We start from the raw sequence: 14,036 nt of genomic DNA, 5'->3' as shown, positions 1-14,036 counted from the left end.
TATTGAATGAAAACTAATAGTCATAATTGAATAACATATGTGGTCCTGCTTTGACGTCCTTACTAAGAGATTACATTGGTTCAGTTTTGTAGAGTTATAGTTGGAAAGAATTAATGGTTTGTTGGGTTTCTCTCTTTGTAGAGAAAAACATGCCTTGAATAAAAGGCAAGGAATCCATATTGAATCAAAACTAATAGTCATAATTGAATAATATATGTGGTTCTGCTTTGACGTCTTTACTAAGAGATTACATTGGTTCAGTTTTGTAGAGTTATAGTTGAAAAGAATTAATTGTTTGTTGGGTTTCTCTCTTTGTAGAAAAACAAGCCTTGAATAAAAGGCAAGCTCTTTCTTCTCAAAGTTACAGCTTTCAACATATTGTTTTTTGAGCACATTGAATTTTTCATGGGAAAGCTGCTGTGCATATATTTGAGATAAATCATCAAGTGTTCCATGTTTACTTGGGGATTTATCAAACACTTTCATCATTCATATTGTATTCATATGCATGTCGGTGACTCATACGGTTGAAGGCACCAAGACTGTGATGGCGGTTTTCCTCCGGCAAGTTTGAAGCAATCGTGACCAGTATTGCGTTCAACATAAGGAGTGTCAAAGATCATCCCATGACAGAAGTTGAGTTACGAAGAAGTCGGTAAATATTATCTAGAATATGTCTAGGATAAGTGTGTGAGTACTTCTTGTAATCATCGTTCTATAGTGGATTTGTGTTGGACTAAGTGCCCGTTTGGCATTGCTTATTTGGGGTGATAAGTGATTTTTAAAAAAATTTGGGAAGCCCAACCCGTTTGGTAAACTGTGAGAAAATCACTTATTGTTAAAAATTACTGTGAGAGAAAGCTATAAGGGAAAGCAGCTAATGAGGTGCTGTCATTTTCTGATTATGCAGAAATCAGTTTCGAAGAGGCGTTGGGTTTAATGATTATGCAGCAATTCTTTTTTGATTTTGTTGAAATCAATATCAACAACACTTTTAACAAAAATTTTACCAAACGCCAAACTGCTTTCTCTTATAGTTGATTTCTCTCACAGCAAATCTAACAGCGATTATTTTCACAGCACAGCAATGCCAAACTGGCCTTAAGGAGTCCTGTGGATTTTCCCCAGTGGTGGGGTTTTACCACGTAAAATAATTCTCTGTGTGTTCTTTTATTTTATGCCCAACACGTTTCAAGATTGATAAGCCATACCAATCCTGCTACCGAAGTTTATTTTTTGTTTATTGATTATAATCTTAAATTGGCCTATTCACCACCCTCTAGGCATTTTTAGTCATCCTGCAGGTATTTTCATATAGGTTCTGTTCTGCCACTTGTGTGGTGGAACATGTACCCATGTTTCTCTGGACTAAGTGTCATACTGAAAATGTATACTTTTTTTCTGCATATCTCAATTGTTGGCTAAGAAAATAATCTCTCTATTTATATAGGAGATGGTGCTGGCATGTGAGGTATGATTCTTCATCCTTGGCCTCTTTTCCTTCTGTGGTTACAAAAATGAGTGTAGGAAGCCTTTTCTGTTCCTTTCTTTGTGCTTGGTTTATGGTTTGCTTGTCTTGATTGAGTTGGCAGACTTCTTTCATAGAAACATACCTTTTTGACAAACAACGGTAAAAAATTCAACAAGTGTAGAATTTTCTATGTTGGCAAGGAGACGTAAGTACGTGTTTTGAAAAACCATGACACCCGGCCTAAATGTCTAGTCTTTTTAACTTCACTACCTGCAAACAAATGGACCCTAAGAGCACTTCCATTGCTGAGGTGGAGCCCTGGCAAGAGGGACCCCAAGCAACAAATGGCAGCTCCAGCGCGAGAGTTCCAACCTGGGTGTTAGTACAAAAATTGTATTGGCATTTCCTAGACTTTAGCATAGGTTGAGAATTAGTGTGTGAAGGATTGTTTACTGGGCGTCTTGGCGCAACACATTGAATCCCATACTTTCGAGGCATGACTTGACCGATATGAGAAACTTGATTTAAGGTAAATCATGACATAATCATGCATTCACAATAGGATTCCTAGTTGAAGTTATTTTCAATGCCATTGTGATTTAAGTTCAAATATTAACGTTTCCTGTAGTAGCGTGCACTAGGTTCATCTCCTAATTAACTTGTTTTAGGAGATAATTGTCTCTTCATAAAAGTGGCTGTTTGGTGTCATCACTTAGAGTCCATATTGAATCAAAACTAATATTCATAATTAAATAGTATTTTGTCTTCTGTTTTGGCATCCTGACTAAGAGACCATACTGAATCAAGTTTGAGAGTCATAGAATAGAATTAGTGGTCTCTTTTGTTTCTCTCTTTCTAGAGAAAACCTGCCTTGAATAAAACTGGTGTCTTTTCTTTTCAAACGGCAAGCTTTCAACGTATTGGTTTTTGAGCATATTGAATGTTTAAGAGAAAGCTGCTGTGCATTTTTTTTCAGATAAGTCATCAAGTGTTCCTTGTTTGCTTGGTGATTTATGAAATCCTTTCATCATTCATATTGCATTCATATGCATGTCGATGACTCATATGGTTGAGGGCACCAAGACTGTTGTGGCGTTTATCCTTCAGTGAGCTTGAAGCAATCGCGATCAGTATTGCGTTCAACATAAGGAGTGTCGAAGATCATCCCGTGACAGAAGTTGAGCTACGAAGAAGTCGGTAAACTTTATCTAGATTGCATCTCGGATAAGTGTGTGAGTACTTGTAATCTTCATTCTATAGTGGATTTGTTTTGGACTAAGGAGTCCTATGGATTTTCCCCAAAGGTGGGGTTTTACCACGTAAAATAAATATCCGCGTATTCTTTTACTTTAAGTTCTGCACACTTTAGGATTGATAAGCCATATCAATCCTGCTTTGAAAATCTATTTTTATTTATTGTTGTTGAGGCCCAAAAAAGTCACTAGAAACCCAAAGAAATTTAAAGCCCAATATAACATATAATGTTGGTCATGCGTTAATCCAAGCTGTATTTTGGGAATTAATTTATTAAATAAATATAGAAATAGTGCACATGCCATGCCAATCCAATAATACATTTTTCCTATGCCAATCACCTACCAAGCTCACATGAACCCAAGTCATGTGGTTTACGGAGCTTGCACGAGGGATAGTGGTGTGGAAGGTTATGGAAGTCCACAAGGCCCACGGAAGCTTTTGGATAATGGAGACTTTAGGCTAGCTACTTGGGAGCACCAAAGTCCAAGCCCATTACTTGGAGTTCTCCAATGTGGGTGAGCAAATGAGATATTCCTCAAGCACTCCCTATTACCCACTGGAAACAAGCCAATTCCGACACTTCCTTTTACCCATAGAAAATAGTCATTTTCCAATGCCTAGCTTTACCTATTGGAAATGAAAATGTCCCAATGCTCCCTTTTACCTGTTGGAAATAGACTAGCTCCAACACTTCCTTTTACCTATTGGAAACCAAAGAGAGCCTTCACTTTCTATAAATTGGGAGTTATTGCCTAGGCAAAATAAACCCCTCTTGGTTGCTGCAAGCTTCTCAGCAACCATGAGAACTCACCCTTTCTTCAGCTGCTGCAAGCATTCCAACAGCCATCACAGCCATCAACCTCAATCTCTTGGTTGCTCAAGCACCCCATCACCATCAGACCACCTTCCTTCCTCCCTTCGGCTGCTACAAGCATTCCAACAGCTATCCCAGCCATTCCTCAGCTATCACAACCATTTCTTATATTTTCTCATCCTTGAAATCCTCCATTTTCCCTATAAAGCCTCACCAAGCATAACTCCAAGCTTTTTCTTCCTCCTCATACCCTTCCAAGCTATAAACATCATAGCCTTCAAGCCTCACACTTTTCCTTCTTTCCTCCCACCTCTAGAACTCATCAATCTCTCTAGAATCATATTCACAAACACCATAGCCTTCAAAGTCTTAAGCCTTTCTTTTCTCAGCCATGCTCTTTGAAACCCCATTCATTGGACTGCTATAAGCATCCCAACAACCATCAGAGCTAACCAATCAAACCACCATAGCAATAGCTTCAAACAATAAATTCTTAACACCCAAACTCAAGCATATCAAACACCAAGCCAAGCACAAGCATTCTCATTTGCTAAACTTGTGGGTCTTTTGCTCCCATACACCAAGCTCTCCTGCCAAGCTCATATAATCTCAGATCAACATTAGCAAGTTATCTTTAACCATCCATAATACGACCAATCACAACTGATGATAGGAAAAGCACAACTGGAGGATGCTTTTACATAGGCAACAACCTTGTCTCCTGGTTTAACAAGAAGCAAAATTGCGTCTCTCTTTCCACTGCTAAAGCTGAATACATAGATGCTGGAAGATGTTGCACACAGTTGTTATGGATGAAACAAATGCTCAATGACTATGGCAGTTAGCAAGGTAAAATGGTAATGTTTTTTGATAACATGAGTGCAATTAATATCTCTAAAAATCCAGTTCAACACTCTCGCACAAAACATATTGATATTCGTAACCATTTTATTCGTGAATTAGTGGAAGATAATGTGCTCTCACTTGAATTTATCTTTACTGAAAAATAATTAGCTGATATTTTTACCGAACCTCTAGACAATCTATGGTTTGAAACCCTTAGATAGTCTTTAGGTATCTGTGCTCTAGATTAATTAAGTATCTATTGCATGCCAAAGCCTCTTCCATGTTTTATGATATTTATTTTACTTTCTGTTTCTATAAATCTGTCTAGCTCATGCAAGGATTATTAAGTTGTATCAATCCTATAACTGCATGAACGTATTTGATGATCTTAGATTAGGCTCTAGCACTGCATTATCTTGAGAAGACAGACTCTTAGCTTCAGGCAAAGGTTTCCATTGTCTTGGTGCATGATAAACTTCATTAAATGATCTATCCATCTAGTTTTTTTTTTTTTACATTTGCACACACACACACACACACACACTCTTTTCTTTGAAGTACCTTGATATCTCCTTTCATGCACTTGTCTCTCTTTTGATTGCCGTCACACTATTGTACGTAAGCTCTTGATATGTTTAAACAGAAACAAAAAAAAGGTGGTGACTTATTATTGCTCAGTAACCGGGCCTCTTGTCTAACCAACATTGAGGTTCGAGTCAACAAGCTGTGATGGTTTGCTATCCTTGCTTATCTTTGGAGCCTTCATGATTTGGATAAGTATTTCCTCGGGGTGCCTCATCACCCAATTTCTTACGGTCATCTGACTTGAGCACACTGATTGACTATCCGTTACATGGATCATGTTGAAAGCTCAATAAAGTGAGCCACCAAATAAGTAAATAAAAATTAAATATGATTCAATTCACAAATAAACTGATCATCATATACTTACTATGCACTCAGTGGATGTGCTATATTAGGTCGGATCAGTCTTGGGTGGACATATTCTAGTCAAACAATATGGGTAGAATATTTTCAGGTTGTATTTCATTCTCCAAAAGGATGTATTTATAATACAAGGTTACAAACCCTAGTAGGGTTATACTAGGAAATAAGATAAAGTCTTAATTACATAATATCTATACAAAAAGGAAATAAATAGAATCCTAATATTCTAGGAAATAAATCTCCTAATTATACTAGGATCTCGCTAACACTCCCCCTCAAGTTGGAGCAAAGATGTCGCGCATGCTCAACTAGTCAAGCGAGTTGAGGAAGATACTGGTAGAAACAGCTTTTGTAAGGACATCGGCTAACTAATACTCACAATTGATGAACGGGAATGAAACAATCTTCGCATCCAACTTCTCTTTAATGAAATTTGATCAACCTTCACATGCTTTGTGCGATCATGTTGCACCGGGTTATGGGCAATTGCAATTGCATCCTTATTATCACAATATAAATCCACAGATTTCTATGGCCCAAAACCAAGATCTCTCAACAATCTCCTCAACCATAGTAACTCACATATGCCTTGAGCTATCCCACGATACTCAGCCTCAGCACTAGATCGAGACATCACCTTTTGTTTTTTACTTCTCCAAGTAACAAGGTTACCACCGATAAACATGAAATGCCCAGACGTAGAATGCCTATTAGTGGATGACCTAGCCCAATCAGCATATGTATACCCTTCCACATCTGTATGACCATATTTGGAAAACAGCAACCCCTTGCCAGGAGTTACTTTCAGATACCTTAAAACCCGAGTCACAACCCCCATATGATCTTTTTTGAGGCCCAAAAAATTCACGGTTCGGCCCAAATAAATTATTGGCCCAATGCAATACCTTATCGAGAGGAAACCTGATTTGGGCATGCGAAAGTTCATCATATGCGCTTGCACACATGCCACGCCAAGCAAATAAACAACACGCCATGCTACAAGCTTAAGTGGGCCCAAGCCACGCAAGATGCCTGGGGCTTGCTTGAGTGGGTTGTGGTATGGATGGTAATAAGTTGACATGAGGCCCATTGATGGGTCAAGAAATGGAAGTCCCGGGGTTGCTTGGGAGCCTCGGAACTCAGGCCCATTTCTTAGGCCCAAACATTTGGGTGAGCACAAAGAGAAAATATCCCAACCAAAAAAGCCCATTAGCTTAACCAAATTAGCCCAACACCTCAACAAAGAATAGGCCAACACTTATTGAGGTTAGCCCATTTATTTTGACAAACTAACCCATCACCTTAGAGAGGCCCAAGTAACCAAGGAAAATATCTGCCATCTCTCCAGCACTTAGCTGGAAACAAAAACAACGAGAAAACCAAAGCTACCCATGTGAGTGGACTGCTGGGAGCCTCCAGCACATGGCCAAAGACAAATCCCAACACAAGCCATCCAAAAACCAAAGGATACTTGAGCAAAACACCCTTCAAACTAGTGTACATACCCATTTCTTTCCCCCATCAGACCTGGCCATAAAAAAAAAGGAAGAAAGGAAAGGAAGGAGATGGCTGAAAATGAGAGTTTTGAGGTAGCTGCGGGAAAGGGTTTTGAGCTCCCAAAAATCCCTGATTTTGTGGGATTGGGTAGAGTGGATTTCACCAAAATAGGATGATTGAAGGGATGAGGGGAGAAAGGAAGGGAAAAACTTGGCCAAATTAGATAGAAGCCATTAGGGTTTCTTGAAAAATGGTAGTTTCCAGCGCCTATAAAAAGGGGCATTTCCTACCCATCATGACAACAGACAACCAGAGAGCAAGCTTCCTCTCTTGCATGCAAAACCTAGCAATTTTCGTGCTTAGTTCATCTCCTCCCTCAGCTTTCCCCTTTGTCATGCTATTCTGACATTTGACAGAGTCACTGTCGAGCTGCCGGAAATAGCGCCCAAGCCATCTTTTCCTTTCCTTCCCTCCTTTCTCAGCCAAACCTCTTTGCAAACTCTCCATCTCCTACCTTAATACCCCTTTTTCTCCCAAGAACACTCAATTTTCTCTTCGGTGCTAAACTCATGTCGATTTTGCTCCCATGCCACAAGCTTCTCATGCTAAGCCAATAATTTATCTGTAAGCAGCCATTCTTTTCGTTGGTGAAGGTAACCAAGGTGTTTCCTAAGGCTTTACAACCCTTTCGAAGCATTTTGGGGCCTGATCTCTGAACTCAGACTCAAGGGGCAATTTCATCAATTTTTCTATTTACGGCAGCCCAGGCCCGTAGTAGCTGCCGGAAGAAAAAAAGCCCCTACATAAATTTGCGACTCTGCTGGGGATCAGGCCGTTATGTTCACCAACGCCTCCGAAGAAGAAGGCTAGAAGCAAAAAAAAATCAGAGAGAATAAAGAGATAAGAACATTCCCTCTTTCTTTTTCTTTTTTTCCTTTTGTTGGCTATCTACTTTGCAGAACAAGCATAACATGGGTGACTGACATGTGCTTTTTTTTCTTGTGTCTTAGATCTCCGTTCTCAAGCAAAACAGATCTTGTACAAGGGCTGGGGGCTTAGGCAAATCCGTCATTCATGCCATTGAAGCGAACTACTGTTGTGTAGATACAACTGCACCAAAATGGATTCAGTTGCATCCTCAACTTGTGATACTCGCAAGTGCACGAGCCGTTCGGTAGTATAGCGTGTGTAAGTGCGAGGTCGATCCCACGAGGATTGGTGATTGAATGATCCAATTCATTTCTCCTACACAAAACAGAAATGAAAAAGAAAGGAAATAAATAAAACAAGCAAGAAAGAAAATAACTAACTCAAGTAGATAAGTTCCCAAGTTCAATTAGATTAACGGATTGATTCTAGCTAATGTATGATTAAGCCATGGTGTTTGGTCATAACCTTGTGTTCCTAATTCCCTAATTTGATCATTTGTTGTCTAACCTAAAATTAAGCATTAGGAACCCATTAAGCATAGAAGAACAATTTAAACAACCAAGCATGTATCTAATCCCTGTTGTCGAATGTCCATACATACTCTTCCTATTCATAGTTCAATTCGAATTAAAGCATGGTGTCTACTCTTAATTCAAACCAAGATAGCTAACATGCAAGCCTAAATGGTGATCAATCATTCAAACTAGCATATTAACTTATAAGCATAATGAATAAGAACAAAAACCATAATTGAAACTTGGAAACTAATTCAACTTGAAAACTTAAGAAAAGAATTTACATTACAAAGAAAAATAAATTACAACTAAGAAGCAAAAGGAAAGCTAGAATTGAGAACTAGAAAGCAAAATTAAGAGAATTTGAGGGAGAGAAGGGAAGGGAGCTCTAGAGAAGTGTTTGAGAGCTCCCCCCCTTGGGGTGTGTTTACAAGCTTAGAGAACTTCCCTATTTATAGGCCTAGGGGAAGTGAAAATCTGAATTCAATATGGCTAATGCATACAACACTTGTTTTATAAAATCTGAAATGGTTGATGCACTTGTATTAGAAAATCTAAATTGGGTGATGCACTTGTATTAGAAAATCTTGAATTGGTTGATGCACTTCACCAATAGATCCCACCAGCAGCCCTAGCTCATCTTCATGTCACCATGACCAAGCTTCCAACCAGAAATGATAGCTCATACCTAGCTCACCATGACCAAGCATCCAACCAGCACATGCTGAGGTCAGCATGACCAGCAACTTCAAGGGCTTACAACTTGGGCTTCTCTTAATCACATTAGGACTTTAAGCACTCAAAATTGAAGTTCAGAATGTCTTCTTTCCAGCCATATGTTATTTGGGCCAATCCAAGGTCGGAGGAAGAAGTTAAGGCCGAAACAAATTGCTAACTCATTTTCCGCACTGATAAGATCCATCCTGAGCATGGTTCTGTGTTTGCTAGGTAACGGACTCCAGATTTATCCAATGGGGCTGAATTTTGGATATGTTATAGTACACACCAATTGGAACAACGTTCATGAAGAATGTGGCCTCATTCGAGCTATGTAGGTTGTTGAAACAAAGCTTGCAATATGACCTACGGAACTGGACTGGCAGGGAGCCAAAATGAGTTTGTCTTTAAGCTCTTCATCCATTCATCCAAATTAGGCCTTAACATGCTTGAATTGCATGAATTATGCTCTCTAAAGCCATCATTATTACCTAAAGCTCAATGAACTGAAAGATAAACACAAAAAGGATTAAAAGCACAAGTTTAACTCAAAAACATAACCAAATCATAAGCTAGAATGGTACAAAATGATATATAATTATGAACCGATCAACTACACATGCAAACTCCAAAATACTTGGGGGCTTCTTGCCAAGCAAATCTGCAAAAAAAAAAAAAAAGGGGAGTCAAAATTCAGTTCCAAATGACTTGGGGCCTTCCTGCCAATTGAAAAAAAAAATAGTCAAGCACAAGCACTTCAAAGTTTCTCATGCTAAACCAAGCTATGCCTCGGTTCCGAGAGCTGTGATTCAACATTATTCACATCGTCAACCAAGTCCAAACTATATACATTCATTCATCACTGTTTCCACCACTTGCCTTATTTTCAAACCTTCTTAGCCTCTACCCGATTTCAATCCATCCTTACAACAATTAAACAACCTCATTGCACCTCTAAAAGAACACTTGAGGTGACTTCAACGACTAGCTTGTTCTTCTCATGCTTTGGAACCTCTAAATCAAGTCTTTAAAAAAGATACAGATGCTGGAGAGGTATTCGTGAAAAAAAAAAAAAAAAAAACATAGGTGCCAGAAGCATATTTTCTTACATTCTTCCAGCTCCTACTCTACAAGCAAAGAATTTCTGGCACTTGCTTTATTTCAAATCTTCTTAGCCCCTGCCCTATTTCAAACATCATGCTAGTGTATATGCTCCTTAACCCCCAAAGCTCAATTTATCCTTGCAACAATTCAACAAACTCATTACATTTGTGAAAGTAACCAAAAACTCACCTTTATTCTAGCAAGTTCCCAGCAAATCAGTAAGAAGATGGCATTCCTCATGCTTTGAACCTCTCAATCAAGCCTGAAAAGGAAACAAGAGAGTACATTCACCAGATCAGGTGCCGGAAGGGAACTCATATACAGAAATGGGGTGCCGGAAGCATAATCACTATTGAAGCATAATTTTTTTCCAAAGACAAGTTGCAAGCAACCAAAGCTCACTTTCATGCTATCAAAATCCTACAAAATTAGACTTCTCATGCTTTCTCATGCTCTGGAGCTTCTAAACAAGAGAATATGTTAGCCAAAATCAAACGCTGGAAAGGTACTCATACACAAAAGGAGGCGCTAGAAGCATAATTTTCTCAAAGTGCAAGCAAACTCATCTATCAAGCATTTGACAAAATTCACAGGGCATGATACCAATCCACATGCCAAGAAATTTCATTTCATTCAAGCATTCCAAGCAATTCGGGCATTTCAAGAAAATTGAAGAATTCATGCTCTTACGACAATACCTTTCAACATCATGCTCTCACGACAATATTGCTCAAGGACATGCTCTAGCAATACTCAGATTAGCACTCAATGCCAACAGAAAAGACATGCCAAATTCTCAACAAAAAGCAGCAGGCCAAGCAAAACTTATACACAAGCTTTCCCACCATTCTAGCTAGAACATCCCACCTTTGAAAAATCACTGGAAATCAAGCTTACAACCAACAAGTCCCAAACTTTCCAGATTAGAACTAGACATATCAAGCTTCGTTTTCCCAAAATTTCGTTGCATTTCGAGCTAGGGAAGCATGTCAAACATATTCCTAAAACAGCCTATGCTGCAGGAACTGCACAGTTCCAGCAGCTTAACCCTTACTTTGAAATTCCACCGAAAATTCATTTTTTCTTCAAGTGATGCAAGACCAATTCCAACATAACCTTTGAGAAGTCCATTTTTATGTCTCAAAACCTCCAACTCAGATTCGAAAAGAAACATTTCAAAAGTTCAAAAAACAGCCAACAAACTACTTTGAGATATTTTGACAAACACTTGGCATGCATACCCAAGTGAGCTTGTATGACTCTTGTTTATCACCAAGCTAGGATCCTAAATCAAAAGCTCAACCTCAGAATTAGATTTATAGTTCACAAATGTTGGGAAATACAGAGGAACTCAAGCATTCAAGCATAGAAAACAAGCATGCAACAAAGGTATCAACATCAACTCATGAACATGCTTCAGAAAAATGAAGGCAGAGAGCACTAGAATGGGTGGATGATCCTCAATTTTGGATATGTTATAAACAACATAATTTCGAGCAAATTTTATGAAGGAAGCGCAATCATCCAAGCATCATAAGTTAAAGACATATGCAGAAGCAGAATCTGCATAAACTCACCAGCCATGGATGAATGCAGAAGTTGCAGACCCACTTTGAGGTATCATAAAAATTCAAAAAAGCCTACAAATTTTACAAGCTGTAGTACTCGAGCAGATGAACAACTTTCATCAAGGAAGTTTTCTGATCCGAGCTTTCGAAATATGACTTATGTACTGATGCATAGTACCCACGGGTTTGAATCTTGAAGAGGGAAGGAGTTGAAGGAGAAGAAGAAAAATGAGGGGCACGGGTGCTGAGATAAAGAAGAAGAAGAAAGAAGAGTGAGAGAAAATCAAAAAATAAAGATGCCATGCCAAATGAAAGCAAAAGAGAGCAGCCACTTGCAAATAAAAAATTCAAAAGGAAGGGGCAATGCAATTTTGCCCACGTGAAGGCCAAGCCGGTCAAGGAGATAACGCGCCCAGCTCTCTTATGCTCTCTCAAGCCCGTATCTCTTCTTCAACCCACCATGCATCAATACAAGCATTTGTGAATCAATTCACACAAACCATGCAACTCAAGCATCTCACTTGGTTCAAACATTTCAAGCAAACCAAACTAGATATCACAATATCAAGCTTTTCAAGCAATACAGTCATCATAAAAATGACAATGTTAGAACTTGGCAGTTCTAGCTGTTGGAAGCACAGAGAAGAAGCCATGCTATCACCATATCATGCCAAATTGTCACCATCGCAACAAAGGGATATCCTAAGTTCACCACGCCATGCAATGACCTAAACAAATACTCAGAAGGCCACGCTGCAATAGTTTTTGCAACTCATGCCAATCAAATCTTTTTCTGATGATTATGGTGCACTTGGCGGCTGAGGAATGAATTCAGTGCAATCACCACCAACAATTCCAAAACCCCAATAACCAAGATTCAAGCCAAGCAAAACATGGAAGATAATGATGCGTTGTACGAGGTGCTTCTGGAAAATAGCACAAGCTCTATATTCATGCTGCCAGAAGAGTGAACCCTCATGCCAGGCCAAGCTATATCTTGATTCAACTCAACCATTAGATTATCCACGTCCTCATTGCAAATCCAAGCTAATCATGCCAAGCCAAGTCACGTTCTTCCAGCACCTATTCCATGCCAAACAAAACATTTTCCAGCACCTGCCCTATTTCAAACATCCTTCCAGCTCATGCCAATGCCAAGCATCCAAGCATACAAGCCCAAGCCAAGCGTACATGCCAATGCCAAGCATCCAAGCATACAAGCCCAAGCCAAGCGTACATGCCAATGCCAAGCATCCAAGCATACAAGCCCAAGCCAAGCGTAAATGCCAATGCCAAACATCCAAGCATACAAGCCCGAGCTAAGCGTACATGCCAATGCCAAACATCCAAGCATTCAAGCCCAAGCCAAGCGTACATGCCAATGCAAAGCATCCAAGCATACAAGCCCGAGCCAAGCGTACATGCCAATGCCAAACATCCAAGCATACAAGCCCAAGCCAAGCGTACATGCCAATGCCAAGCATACAAGCCCGAGCCAAGCATACATGCCAATGCCAAGCATCCAAGCATATGATCTAAAATCAAGCCTCTCTAGTCACTTAAGCAAATAAATCATGCAAGCTATGTTATTTTGAGCTAATCCACCAAGCATTTTCTTCTCTGTCATGCCACAAAATGGGCAAACTCTTGGTAACTCTAGTAAGTGACCTCCAAAATTACAGTGTCTAGGAAATTTCTTTAAGGAAACACCCTCGGTGTTTAAGAAGGATTGGGTTTTAAGCGGGACCATTGCGACCCCTCCAACCTTCTCGGAAAAGACCTGGCTGTAATTTCAGAGACCCTTAACTGGTCGTCCTTGAGTTGCTCCTAAACCCATGCCATGCCACTACAATTTATTTTGGGCTGGAAATTGATTATTCGGACCATTTCAATACACATTCATGGCCCCAATAATCAAGGGGGCTAATGTTGAGGCCCAAAAAATCCACGGTTCAGCCCAAATAAATTATTGGCCCAATGCAATACCTTATCGAGAGGAAACCTGATTTGGGCATGCGAAAGTTCGTCATATGCGCTTGCACACAGGCCACGCCAAGCAAATAAACAACAATACACAGCCCTCAGAGAGCAAGCTTCCTCTCTTGCATGCAAAACCCAGCAATTTTCGTGCTTAGTTCATCTCCTCCCTCAGCTTTCCCCTTTGTCATGCTATTCTGACATTTGACAGAGTCACTGTCGAGCTGCCGGAAATAGCGCCCAAGCCATGTTTTCCTTTCCTTCCCTCCTTTCTCAGCCAAACCTCTTTGCAAACTTTCCATCTCCTACCTTAATACCCCTTTTTCTCCCAAGAACACTCAATTTTCTCTTCGGTGCTAAACTCATGTCGATTTTGCTCCCATGCCACAAGC

General features: G+C 39.7%; 1 long non-coding RNA gene across 1 annotated transcript; it reads right to left on the bottom strand.

Moving 5' to 3' along the window:
* Nucleotides 1-8,531: 8,531 nt before the first annotated feature.
* On the bottom strand, nucleotides 8,532-12,066 carry LOC148296183 (uncharacterized). Its single transcript, XR_015834016.1, has 3 exons — nucleotides 11,677-12,066; nucleotides 10,289-10,361; nucleotides 8,532-9,656 (listed from the first exon to the last, which is right to left on the bottom strand). It is a non-coding gene; the product is annotated as an uncharacterized LOC148296183 (long non-coding RNA).
* Between the last annotated feature and the right edge of the window lie 1,970 nt (nucleotides 12,067-14,036).

The sequence above is a fragment of the Prunus avium genome, chromosome 2 (genome assembly GCF_965620075.1).
Source record: "Prunus avium chromosome 2, drPruAviu1.hap1.1, whole genome shotgun sequence".
NCBI lineage: Eukaryota > Viridiplantae > Streptophyta > Magnoliopsida > Rosales > Rosaceae > Prunus > Prunus avium.
The sequence above is the reverse complement of the archived record's forward strand: the minus strand, read 5'-3'. Positions and strand labels throughout refer to the sequence as shown.